The 13,807-nt window shown below is 54.1% G+C and overlaps 1 protein-coding gene across 7 annotated transcripts in view; it reads right to left on the bottom strand.

Annotated features, from left to right (window-relative positions):
- Atp2b3 (ATPase plasma membrane Ca2+ transporting 3) overlaps positions 1-5,983 on the bottom strand; it is a 77,073-nt gene extending 71,090 nt beyond the window's left edge. For 3 of the 7 annotated variants that reach the window (XM_070039532.1, XM_070039529.1, XM_070039528.1), the window contains exon 1: positions 5,747-5,866. The gene's annotated coding sequence lies outside the window, so the exon portion shown is untranslated. Of the gene's footprint in view, positions 1-5,746 lie in introns of all 7 variants that reach the window. The other 4 variants (XM_070039531.1, XM_070039530.1, XM_070039525.1 and 1 more) reach the window with 3 other exon arrangements.
- Between the last annotated feature and the right edge of the window lie 7,824 nt (positions 5,984-13,807).

Genomic DNA, 13,807 nt, shown 5'->3' on the forward strand with positions numbered 1-13,807 from the left:
TCCAATAAAATGGAAACATTGGCTTGCGTTTTGGTGATAGGACTGCAGGTTCTGAGTACTGGACTTTGGACTTCTCTGTGTTTTATGTTCTCTCTCTCTCTCTCTCTCTCTCTCTCTCTCTCTCTCTCTCTCTCTCTCTCTCTCTCTCTCTTTCTCTGTCTCTCTACTGGGACTTGAAGTCAAGGCTTCATGCTTGGCTTTTTTTGCTCAAGGCTCTATCATCTCCACTTCCTGCTTTTTTGCTGGTTAATTGGAGATAAACCATGATTTTCAGAGCTCAGCCCTCTAGCCTCTCAGTAGCTAGGATTACAGGTATGAACCACCAGCATCTGGCTTTGTTTTTACTTATAGTTTTTTAAAATACATTTATTTATTCATAGTTCTGAAGTTTAAACTCATAACCTTATGCTTACTAGGCAGGTGCTTTACCACTTGGGTCATGTACCTAGCAAAAGCATTATTTTTAAATAGAAAGAAATCTGTCATTTTTAAAAACCCAATGCCCCATCCATATGTGCAAAGCTTTTGGGGCCTCCTCCCTCTGACATTTTCAAACCTGACTCTACCTGCCCACCACTGAGCGTGGGCAGGGCACTGGATACATGGCAGGGTCTAATCAGGGCTAGCAGGACAATCAGGGCCAAGGACTTGCCATATCTGGGTTACACTCCAAGCTGGATGTATGAGGGCCACAGTGGTGAGCTGGAGGGCAGGCATGGCATCCTTATAGCTGCCCTGGACTATAAGTGTCTGGGCATCTGGCGCAGCTCTTGGGGAGCCCAACTCTGTGCCTGAGGCCTCTGCTCTGGCCCTGTTGGCAAATGCCCTCAGAATCTCCAGGGGTGGGGGCAGGCTGCTCTGGGTGTCCACACCTGCTTCCTTCACTCCTTTTTAGAGATTCATGAGGGAATGGCCTAGGGGATGGCTTCAGGATCGGTGTAAAGATTCAGGTCTCCATTTGTTTTAATGTGGCACTGGGGCTGATGGGAATGTTCTCTATATTCACCGTCTGTTGAGGGAAGCAGCAGCCTGTGTGACTACTAAGAAGCCTGGTGTTAGGGCTATCTGTCTGATTGTGGGTTACTGGGCCAGGCGGGCAGGGCAAGGCAGAGCAGGGTAGTGTGAAGGCAGGAGCCTGGGCCATGGGAGATGCTGAGTGGCCTCGACAGTGACTGGAAACCCATGTTCCTAGCCCTAGTGAGCCATACACTTGTGTCTTATTGCCACACATTCTTCAGTGAACACTTGGCAAAGGGCAGGGAGGGAAGGAAGTGTACTTGCCATTTTCTCTGTGGCGACCATGGAGGGAAGCAGACATGAGGCCTGGGACACAAAGAACATGGTTGGAGGATTAGGGATCAGGGTCCCTTGGGGCCATAACACCTATGAAGATGGAGTGCCTGGCATGGCTGTCCTCATTGTGACAATGAGACACATTCATTGGGAGAGGCCACCCACCAAGCCCAGCCTGGTACCTGGCATCCCCAGCTGTCAAGTGCTCAGATGAGAGCCTGGCCAATCAGGGGACGTTTCCTTGAATGTCCATGAGTGCCCAGTACTCCCTGAGGGCCCTGGCTCCCAGGTGATTCTCTATGGGGAGCCTGAGCCTGGCTCCTGGTCAGAGTTAGCCAGTATGGCTGAATGCCACAGAGAAGTAATAAGCTTGAGGATGGCTTCGAACTCATGTTGGGATTCAGGTCCATGTTGACCCAAAGTACTGTCATGACATGCTACCTTCTAGAGCAGTGTGAAATTCTCTACTTACCCTGTCCAGCACAGTAGCCACCAGCCACAGGTGGCAACTGAATGCTTGAAATGCAGCCAGGGCAACTGAAGAAGGAATTCGTAATTTCACTTTAATGAAATCACCATGTGTGGCCAGTAGCTACCAAATCAGACAATGTAGATCTAGAAGATGTCTCACGACCACAGCCTAATGAAAGGCCTTCTCATTTGCCTGGAATGGTTGCCCATTTATTGACAACACTGGGGACAGAGGAGCAGCAGAAGGTCCAGGACCCCTCTGCATGAGGCTCTGCAAGCACACTGACAGACGCCCCATCCATGCAACTTTCATTTGGACCCAAGTCTTAGGAAACCTCTTGTGCTAGCCCCAAGACTCTTCAAGCCTCAGTGTTTCCTGTGGCTCTGGCCAATGCTTGTACGTACCATGTGTACCTACCATGTGACCTTGGACTTGTTCCCCTCGGCACAGTCCCAAATTCTCCTACATGTGAGAACCTCCTTCTCTCTGTCCTGGCACTGTATGGCTCAGACCCTTCGCCTCAGGCTGCTCCTAGGCCCACTGCCAGTACCGCCCACCCAACAGAAGGTGCCCAGGCAGGGGAGAACTTTCCAGCCGGGCACTATTGGTCTGGCTTCTGCCAGCCCAGCCAGGGCAGAGAAGAGAGGCACAGTGAGGAGCTGGGGAATGACAGGAGACAGTGAGGAGCCATCTGTGCACTATAGGTCTCTGCCCGCCAGGCCCAGCCTTGGACAGTGCTCAGGCACTAGCTGCCATCACAGAGATGGCACCGGTGGGGCTCAGGGAAGTACTTAGGTGCCATGGTCCAGTCCTCCATCCATCAGCTACTCCTTTGAGGGATGCCCTGAAGAGGTCACATGGACAGGTCACTGAAGAACAAATCACTTTCCAACCTGCTTTGGGTGGGTAGAGATCACCTTTCTCCTAGAGGGGAGATCTGGATGGAAATGTCAGTTTCTCCGCTTCCGAGCCACAGGATCATCCCAAGAACCCCAGCCTCACCCCAGCAGGGTTTGCTGGATGGTCGACACAAGCACACCATGCCTTGTGCCAAGTGCAGCAAACACTTGTAGAGATGATATAACAGGTGGTGGGTGCGTGCAGACCAGACTCAGGAGCCAAGTGGCCTTTGCTCTAGATTTGATTTTTCCCACCCACTGGCTGTGTGACCTTGAGCAAGTTATCCAGACTCCAGGTCTCAGTCTGGCCGGCTGCAAAATGGTCATAATAGCAGAGTTTGCTTCATTGAGTGTGTCAATTAAGTGGGATTGGGGTTGTCTGAGCAGCCCAAGGTGACTATCATGATCACTATATCGTTATTGACATTCTTTGATATGCTAGCAACTTCTGACGGAGACAGCAACCATTAGTGGAGACAGCACCCATCAGTGAATTATATGAGCCATCAGTTTAAAATCAGAAGGGAGTTCAAGTATGCTGACAGCTCGCTCAATGAGGGGGTGGGGCACAAATGGCCAGAGGAAGCTGGCTTCAAGAGTTCCAACCAAGCTCAGCTCTCAAAAGTCCTGGGGCTCTTTTCTCCTCTCTCCTAGGGAGCAATGGTTCCCCCTCTCCTACCAGCCATGCTCAGAGGGGCTGTTGGAGCTGATTCCTGCACCCCTTGGCTGTCTCTCTGGCTTGGATTTGAGAATGCTCCCTGACTCAGGCCTGGCCTCTTCTGTTTGCTCTGGCTCTCAGGAATGATTCAACCTCTGAAGCTCCAGCTCAGAAGCCTGAAATGTCAGTGCCGAGCTGGCTGAGGTGCACCCCCACCCCCACCCCTGGATGAGGGAAAGGACTTGGCCAAGGTCACAAAAACCATCCGGCCTGGAGCTGGCGCTACACTCTGGAGTTTCTATCACTAGAGCCCCGGACAGCTCCCACAAGCCTCCTTTGCCCCTGATTGCCCCTGGGGCCTCCTGTAGCACCTCCTCTCCACACACACCCTCAGACTTGGGGGCTCCCTTCCCCAAGGACTGGCTCTCCTTCTGGCTCTGTGCAGAGCCCCTCCCACGCCACCCCATTCCCATCTGCCTGCCTTACCCCCTTCTGTGCCACAGCCTGCTGCCCCTCCACCCAAACCACCTGGCAGTGCTGGGCGTGGATCAGGTAGATCTGATGAAGGCTGCCTGTGCCCTTGGCCCTCCCCCCCCCCCATCTAGGCCAGCAGCAGATGATCGATACCTGGGGACCACAAGTGCCTGGCTCCTTCCAACTAGCTGGATCTTCAGAGGCAGACTGTCTTCACCCTGGGCTCCTGGGCTAGGCCTCAGCAGCACCCTGAGCACTCCTCTCCATCCCAGATCCCCTCTCATGAGCCATGTGGCCTTGGTTTCCTTGTCTATGAAGGGCAGGGGGATGGGGGGTGGTGGAGGTTGCAATGGAAATAGCAGCACACACATGTAATTGATGTGAAACTCAGTTGGGGGTCCAGGACCATGCTTGAAACCAGGGGTGTGGGGATGTGGGAGGAGCTCAGGAAGACTGGATTGACATGTGATTGCTGAGATAGCTGCCCCCGAAGCCCACAGGAGTGGTTCCTACGCAGGACAAAAGGGGCCTCCCTCCATTCATGCATGAAATGCACTCCCAAGCCTCCCCTCCGCTTGAGGTCTCAATCATTCCATCTGAGAAATGGGGATAAGTAAGTATGAAAGGTCTTGCCCCCCCAGGAAGTCTGCAGATTTTTACATGTGCCACACCAAAATCGAGTGCCCACTCTGCCGGGCTGTGCAGTTGGAGAGCCACTGCTCGCTTGAAGCAGCTCCCAGTGAAGGGAGGCCGGTGAGTGAAAGGGTTACATGTGACCCGCCAGCATGGTGCCCAAGTCTTTGTAGACAGCCAGTGGAGATGGGTCTGGGGACCAGCCAGCCCAGTCAGACTCAACCCTAGGATGGGTAGGGATCCATGTTCGGGCCTCATTTGTGAAAGACAGCAGCCTCACTTACCAGTCTAGCTGTGGAAGAGCCAGGCATTTTATTGAGGCAATTCTGGTCCCTGCCCTGTCCTTGGAGTAGGTGAGCAAGGCAACAAACACTGAGTGGCCGAGAGAGAGAGGGGGGCATTTGCACTCTGTCCCCTCAAACCCGCCCGGAGCCAGTCCTTCCGAGTGGTACTGTGCACGAACTAGGCCCTGACCCTGCCTTCAGTTCCTCCTCAGCCGGCCCAGCCGCTCAGCCCTGCAATGGCCCACGGAAGGGATGAGAGCCAGTCCTAGAGAGAGGAGCCGGGCTTCCTGGGCTCGTAGCCGGAGACGCCACACGAGTGGCTCTAAATCCCGGAATGGGATATGTGGAGCCATCAGCTGTGAGAACACGGAGCCTTCGGAATCGCCGAGGCCCTCTGGCCAAGGTCACCCAGGTGAAGAGGGGAAGACAGCTGCTGCCAGAGAGATGGAGAAGGAGTGGCCCAAGCATGGCTGGGCCCGCTTGCTGGTGGCATTGCCCCTGCTAGCGGCAGGGTCAGCTGGGCAGCTATGTGGGCATGCAGGGGACAGTGTGGGAATGTGTGAGGAGGGGGAGGAGGAGGAGGAGGAGGAGGAGGAAGAGGATGACACAGTGCGAGGGCACCGGCGAGGGGGAGGGGAGGGGGTGCCTTGAGGCTCCTGAATGGTGCGTGCGCACTAACCGGACTCCCCAGCCCAGGCCCGGCGCCCCGGGCCGTGCCGGCTCCTAGCCCCCGCCCGCAGCCCCCAGCGGCCTTGTTCCCCAGACGCAGATGCGCGTGCGCGCGGAGTGCGGGGGGCGCAGGGTGCGGGTGAGGGGCGCTGCCCGCCGGCCCCCCGGGGCCCGAGGTTGACGCGCGGCCGTGGTGCCGCAAGGACACGCAGGCCCCGGCGGTGGGGCGCAGGTGCCTTGGGCGGGGACCGGCGTCCCTCCACCTGCCGCCGCGCCACCTGCTGGGCTGCTCGCCCTCCCGCCCCCGCCCACCCGCTCCCGCGCCCACCCTCTCCTGCGCCCGTGCGCCCCGGGCACCACTTACCCGGGCACAGGCACAGCCACCACAGCGGCCTCAGCTCCGGCTGCCGCCGTCGCTGCGGGAAGGCACCCGGCGGGCAAAGATCCGCTCCAAGGACGGAAAGGCCCGGGCACGGGGCGGCCTGGCCAGCGGCGCGGAGCAGGACCCTCCGCGGCAGGGGAGGGCTGTGGCCGAGGGCTCCCCACGCTCCGCACGGGCGGCAGCGGGCGACGCGGCGCGCTCGACTCCAGCCGCAGCTCTGAGCGCGGAGGGAGGGAGGGAGGGAGGGAGGGGGAGGGAGAGAGCTGCTGGTGGTGGTGGTGGTGGTGGAGGAGGAGGAGGAGGAGGAGGAGGAGGAGGAGGAGGAGGAGGAGGAGGAGGAGGAGGAGGGAGGAGGGAGGAGGGGAGGAGGAGGGAGGGGAGGGGAGGGGAAAGGAGGGGAGGGGAGGAAAGGAGGAGGAGGAGGAGGAACAGTAGGGGGGAGGTGCATCGGTACACCACACAGGGGACACCGTGCTCTGGAGTCCTGCGCTTGGTACATGCCCTTCTGTCCCCACGACTCCCGGAATGCCAGCTCTTCCTAGCCTGGCATTGTCCTCCAAGGTCACTGGCAGAGGAGAGGGGGGCATAATTGGGAACTGGGGGGCTTTGGCATCTGCTAGTGCACAGAAAGCCCCCCCCCCAGGCATGAGACGAGGGCACTGGAGGCCCTCCGCCCTGTAGGCTGTGAAGCTGCATAGCTCGTTTGTAGCGCGGTGGTCCTTGGACTGCTGGTGCACTTCAGGGGCGTTGGCTGTTATCTGAAAACTGTCTCTATCTGTTGGGAATTCGACATCTAAACATATTTTCCTGGAGGGAATTTAGAATTTAAAACACATTTTCAAAGCCTGTGACCCCTAAAGGTTATCAGGCAAACAGTTTTGCAGATCATGGGAAAATCACGCACTGATGGACAGCTCAACACATTTACACAGGAGCCACACATCGGATGACACAAGTGAAGACAGATGGACAGAGAACCCCCGCTGCTGATACCCATCAATCCACCATACCCAAATGTGTGCCCTTGGGCCCGCAAAGGGGGCTGCTGCTGCCATTGGTCTTTAGAGCCCCTAAGCTTCCCAGCTCCAGAGGCAACAGAGGCCTCTGAGCCTAGAAGCAGGCCTTGGCTGCTATCTGGGAACCAGTGGTGGAGGGCCAGAAGCTAAGCCCGAGCCAATAAGAAGGCTCAAGTCCCTGAGTGAACGTCACCTGCTGGAGCAGGACACTCCTCTGCCCACTCACACACATTCATTACGACACATACGTAGCTCACTCATGTACCCACAGATCATTTACACACATTCTCATGCTTATAACCTGGCTCGTGTATACTCACCCATAGGCATTTGGTGAATCAGTCCCATGTTCTCACACTCACACCCATGCTAACAATTCTGTGTGTATATGTGTGTGTGTCCACATGTGCCAGTCCTGGGGCTTGAATTTAGGGCCTGGACACTGTCCTTGAGCTTTTTTGCTCAAAGCTAGCATTCTACTACTTGAGCTACAGATCCACTTCCAGCTTTTTTGGTAGTAGATTGGGGATGAGAGTCTCATAGTCTTACCTCCCCAGGATGGCTTTGAACCTATATCCTCAGATCTCAGCCTGTAGGATATCACAAGTAGGAGCTACCAGTGCCCAACGTTCTTTACGTACCCAGTTACTCACACGTAGGCACTCACAGTTCCTTCTGTATAATCACCTGCCCACTTGTTACCCACAGCCTCACACACACTCAACCACTCACACTTTTACACACCCATGTATTCCCCTCCCCACTCATTTGCCCATCCCCCACTTCAGCGTCAACTTCCAACATGGCAGCCAGAAGTTTTTCCTGGGCATTGGCTCTTTTGGGGCCCAGTGAGCTGGCTATCCAGCAGACGAGGGAGTGGCCCCAGCTGGACATTAGGGGCACCAGTACAGGGGGCTGGAAGGCAGGCTGTCATTGGTTCTGCCCTTTGCAGCACCTCGGCTACCCTGGAGCCTGGGATGTGCATGGTAGGTGTGGCAGACTTCCTTCTTAGGGTCTGGGACCACTGGGACACAAGTCACTGGGACCCTGTGAGTTTTCCCACAGACCAGAATAGGCCAGACAAAAATGGAGGCAACCCCCAGCTTTTGTGAACACTTGACTCTAGGTACTATGCACCCCTTTGCCACCTTCCAGTTGTTCTTCTATTGTTCCATATTCCTTATGCCAAGTAGAGCAAGTTGTGAAGCTGGCTTTTCCCCCCTGGTTAGGAAATGGGTGCTACTAGCTCAGCCCCACTCCCCACTCCCCACATGAGAAGTACTATGATTGCAGGGGCATCTCCCAGGGGCCAGTGGTCTCCCACCCCTCCTACAGTCGAGCTGCCTAGCCCTCATGGCCTCTCGCTGTGCCGCAGGCTCCCTGTGTCATGTCTTTCCAGGCTGGGAGGGGGACAAGTTGCTGAAGTGACCCCTCTGTTGGACTTTTGGGAGCATCCCATAGGCAAACTCCTCTGTTATTTATCACCCTCTTAGCAAATATGTTGGCAGCTCTAAGAGGAAAGAAATGAATGAAGAGGGGCTAGGTAAGTGGCTCAGTTATAGAGTGCTTGCCTTGCATGCAGGAGGCCCTGGGTTCGATTCCTCAGCACCACATAAGAAGAAAAAGCCGGAAGTGGCGCTGTGGCTCAAGTGGTAGAGTGCTAGCCTTGAGCTGAAGAGCTGAGGAACAGTGCCCAGGCCCAGAGTTCAGGCCCCACCACTGACCAAAAAAAGAAAAGAAAAAAAGAAAGAAAGAAAAGAAATGGGTGAAAACACGCAGAAAAGGGGCCCTGTGAAGAGAAAGGGGCATTGAGCAGGGAAATGGCTGTGAGAGTGAAAAGACTCCCCTGGGAGCTTCTCTCAGAGACTGGGGAACATACTGATCACCCCCGGGGGCTGTTCATTTAACTGATGGCTGTTGTCCCATGTGGGGAATTGGCATCAGCATGAGCCTCCTCTTAGGTGAAGTAACTCAGGGTACCCTACCATAAGCCCAGCTGGTCTCTTGCCAGGGAGGAAGAAGGCTGGGGGCAAGGGGGGGGTCTGGACAGCCAAGCAAGAATCATTCGCTGATGTTCCTGTGCCTCTTCTTCTGGGCTGAGGCACTACCTAGGGCTGCCATGCCACACAACTTCATGATGAGTCCCAAGGCGAAGGTCAGATAGCCAGAGGAAAAAGGTGTTGTGCAAATCCCAGTCCTTACTGAATTGTGACCCCCAAATAGCTAATGGCCAGGAGTAGGGATGGTCTTCTTTTTATGGTTCTAGTCAATTTGTTCTCAATCAACATTGCCAATGTCACTAATGGCCCTTGTTTCCTATCTTGGTTCCTTTATCTGTAAAGAAGGGTGGGGAGAGCTTTGCTAGAAATTTCTTTCTTGGGGCTGAGAAGGTGGCTGAGTGGTAGAGTGCTTGCCTTGCATGCATGAGGCCCTGGGTTCGATTCCTCAGCACCACATAAGCAAAAAGAAAAAAGCTGGAAGTGGTGCCACAGCTCAAGTGGTAGAACGCTAGCCTTGAGCTGAAGAGCTGAGGGACAGTGCCCAGGCCCAGAGTTCAAGTCCCACGACCGAACCCCCCCCCCCAAAAAAAAAGAAATTTCTTTCTTACACAGAACTTTGTCAATGGGAATACTTAGGGAGCCCATCCCAGAGAAGCTCAAGACTGGCTAGTGGTCCCGGATCTCCCTGATTCCCTGTACCACCCCCGCCCCCCACACTGTCTTCCTTTCCTCTTGGTTGTCCTCTAGCCCCACTGTGCCCTGAAGCACAGGACAGTACACCTGGTCTTCAGGGACCTTGGGGGTGCCCCTCCGGTCCTCCATTGTTCCTCCATTGTTGGCAAAGGCCAACCTCCAAGTCTGTCTCACCCTAAGAACCAAAACAAGGAGAACCCTATTCTTGCCCTGCCCGCCATCCTGGCCTCATACCCAGCTTTCCCTCTCACTTTCTCTCACTCACTGCGCTCCTTTTGTAGACATCTGCACCAGACATCTTCAACACTCACTACCCACACCCGAGCCATCACTCTGCCATCAGACCCTCTCCACATGGGCTTGTAACTGCACTGCTCTCCTGCATGGGCCTCTAGTCTATGTGTCCTCCTTGCCCAATTTCCCTCCTTTCATTTTTGAAGTGGCTAGCACAGCCTTTTCTGACAGCAATTCTGTGACATGGCCAAGAAATTGTCCCTCTGGCTAGACCCTGTCCCCTCCTCCCTATCACTACCTCTGGCTGACATCACAGCCCCATCCCCAAGTCTTGGGGGCCACCAGTCAATGGACACTTGCAGCCCTGTAGTAGGCTGAAAATGCCCACAAAGATCCTCATTCTCAGATCTGGAATGTGACCTTATTTGAAAGTAGGGTCTTTGCAGTTGTAATTAAGTTAAGGATCTTGAAATGGGGAGATTATCCTGGATTATCCAGGTAGGCCTTGTATATATTGACAAATTCCTTACGAGAGAGAGGTACAGACATACTTTGCACTCACACACAGGAAGAAATCACATGACAACAAAGGTTCAGTGATGCAGCCATCAGCCAAGGAACCCGGAGTCACCGGAAGCTGAAAAACACAAAGCAGATTCTTCCCTAGTCCTTCAGAAGGAATACCTAACACCTTCACTTTGGATTACCGCCCTGCCTCACCCTCCAAAAAAAAAAAAAAAACTCACAAGAGCGCATATATATATATATATATATATATATATATATATATATATATATGTATGTATGTATATAGATATCTGTTCTTTGAAACCACCAGATCTGTGGCCATTTGTCACAACACAACAGCTCCATGATACTTACACCAGTCTCAAGTGGGTCTCTGAGAAGCTTTACCCTGCAAAGTCTTGGCCACTGCACACCTTAGGTCTGTCAGCCTACTTGGCCTCAATTGACTCTCTACCTGGGAATTCTGGAAAGCTCTGGTCAACTATGATGTGTGTGTGTGTGTGTGTGTGTGTGTGTGTGTGTGTGTGTGTGTGTGTGTGTGTGTGTGTGTGTGTGTGTGTGTGTGTGTATACAATGAATTTGTGTGTGTGGGTGTGTGGTCCTAAGGCTTGAACTCGGGCCCTGAGTACAGTTCCTGAGCTTTTCTTGCTCAAGGCTATCACTTGAGCCACACCTCCACTTCCAGCTTTTTTGTGTGGTTAACTAAAGATCAGAGTCTCATAAACTTCCTGTCTGGTCTGTCTTTGAAAGGTGATCCTCAGATTGCAGACTCCTGAGTAGCTAGGATTATAAGATGTGAGCCACTAACCAGCACCTAGTGTACCATGGTTTTTGTGTGTTTGTTTGTTTTAATGTCACTGCTCCTTTGCAGCACCAGCCTTGGGGACCAGCTAAGTTTCTAGGGCTCTATTCCCATCTCTGGCTAACCTGTGCAGCATGCACCACAGTCCTTTAGCATCCAACATGTCCTAGATTCTTTAGGGCCCCAAGAGCTCTGTACTCTTCCCAGAAGAAGAAGAAGAAGAAGAAAGAAGTAAGGCATCTGCCTTGGTGATTGTGCACTGGCCCTGACATCCAGATCAGAAGGGTCTTTGCCTCTTCCTCTGGTGTCTTTCTGACATGAGGGTCCTTGCGCATTGGGTAGAGCCGGGAGACCAAAGAAGGGGAAGCGATCCAGCAATCGAAGAGCATCCCCCTCATGTTGTCAGAGTGGCCCTGCTTCTTTGGCTCCGAGGTTCCCCGACCCTCTTTAGATCCTTCAGGGAAAGGGATTGTTTCTCCAAGGGGTACTGCTCCATCCAGGCCCTGGCCCCAGATTCCTGGCTAGTTGCCCTACCTACAAGCTCTGACTTGTCTAAACCCCAGCAATGGATTTAGCTTAGCTCCAGCTGGGACTCACCATATCCAGAAGGCACCTGATCTGCAGTAAGTGCTCAGAAATATTCCTTATCCCACCCCTATGCCGCCAAAGGTCAGTCCTTGGCAGCTACCCTATTCATAGAACAGCCCTCACCAGGGGGAGAGCTTTCTTGTGAGGCCCATTACCATGTGTGTATGCATTTGTGTGATTGTCAGCTTGTCCTCTGACAGCTGCCCCAGCTTTGGGCTGAGTCCATGCCTGCCCCCCTGCCTTTCAAAGTCTGGTGCTCCCTGCCTCATGGCCCCCGTCCTGCTCCTACCTTGTGTCTGCTTGGTACATCAGGCCACCATGATACCATAACCCTACACACACCTCTTACCTCCTTCTTTCCTCTACTCCATATCCACTCTGTCCCTAAGCCCAGGAGCTCCAATCGAAGCAAATATTGGGTGGAAACTTTTGCCTCCCTGGGCTCTATCTTGCCCATCTCCGTGGTTGAGAGCACAGCACCCCTGTGTCCTGCAGCTTCCACAGCCTGACAAAGGTCAGCCCTCTAAACAAACCTCAATTTTTTCCAGTCCTGGAGCACTGTCCGAGAACTTCATTTTCTTCAAGGCTAGCACTCTACCACTTGACCCACACAGCCACATCCAGCTTTTTCTGTGTATGTGGTGCTAAGGAATCGCACCAAGGGCTTCATGCATGCGAGGCAAGCACTCTATCACTAAGCCACCTTCCCAGCCTCCAAACCTCATTTTTCAGCCCACCTGAAAGTGAATATGGGGCCCGCAGGGGTAATCTGGATGCCACCGTGGGGATTTCCAAGTCATATTATTATGACCTGATAATAATAATGCGCAACACATTGAGAAGAGTGAGGCTCAGGAATTCATCTTTACACTGGTGAAGACCACTGGCTCTGAAAACAGAGCCCACCTTTTACCATTACCCACAATCCTGTGGGCTTCTGCTTGGGTGGCTCATGACCTCTAGTCTGGGCAGTGTAGACACTGCATGTGGGCTCCTTCCTGCCTGTATAGCCCATGGAACCTGTCCCCTGAGTTTGTCCTACTGCCACTGCCGCACTTGTTTCTAACTTGGTAAAGGCAGAGCATGGGTTTATGGAAGCGTCATGAACTGAGAGGGAGACAGAGGAAAGGAAGATCGCGAGGGAGACAAGAGAAGGCAGATCTCCACTGGGGTTGTATTGGAGCTGCAGAATGTGACCTGGCACCCCAGTTGCACCCACAAAGAAATTCACTAAAGGTTCTGACTGCTCCTTCTTCACACCAGCAAAGGGACTTGACTGAGGCCCTGACTCCTGGCCCCTGGCCAGTGCCCTTGCCCTGCGCCTGCCCAGCTCAGCAGAGATTGCCAGGCTGTGGAACACATGCCCCAGAATAGTGCTATGATGCTGCCGAGTGACATTCTATCGCTGGGCCACCACGCCGAGCGACGCCTCCCATCCCCAAAAGGAAAAACCTAGGGACGATAGGTGCCCCGGGTGCCAGGCCAGGCGTAAGGGCTGTGTGTGAGGAGCCACCTCTGGGCTCCACCTCCCCTGGGCTGTTGCCCATGCAGGCCCTGTCTGCTCTATTTTTGCTGTTTGCTCGCAGCCGCTCAGGGGAGCTCCAGCTGACCAGGAGGCTCCTTATGTAGGACAGAGAGAACTGCAGGTCAAGCCAGGGGCCACCTCAGCCCAATGGGCTTGCCTCCAAGAGGGCATGGCTCTAGGCACTGTCCCCTTCCAAGCAAGCCTTGTGTCCCTAGTGACCAGGCTTCCCTGGGTGCAAGTGGATGCTTTGATTGCATGCAGAGCCCATGATGTGACCCAGCACCCAGGGGGACCCTATGGAAGCACTTCAGGAGCAGGGAAAGCCTAGCCAGGCTGGCATAGGCGGGTGCCTCACTTACAGTGCCCTTGCTCTATAGGTTCATTCCCTCTGCCCCTTCTCAAGTGTTACCATGGGGACTGCCCACAGCCGTGACTAGTCAGGCTCTGGAATTATTCTGAGTTCTGTCAAGACAAGCATACAGGGCTCTACTACATTGCAGCTCCTTTCCTGATGGGAGGGGGTCCAGCCTGGTGCCCACAGCTGGCAGGTGCTAGACAAACACTCTGGGTGAGGAGGAAGAAAGATGCCCCCTTGGGCCTCATCTGTTTCTGGAGTCCAGCTTAAGGATGGCTGAAGCAATGGAAGTGCCTAGAAAG

This window comes from Dipodomys merriami, unplaced genomic scaffold, assembly GCF_024711535.1.
Source record: "Dipodomys merriami isolate MVZ:Mamm:240054 unplaced genomic scaffold, mDipMer1.0.p SCAF_3, whole genome shotgun sequence".
Classification (NCBI taxonomy): Eukaryota; Metazoa; Chordata; class Mammalia; order Rodentia; family Heteromyidae; genus Dipodomys; species Dipodomys merriami.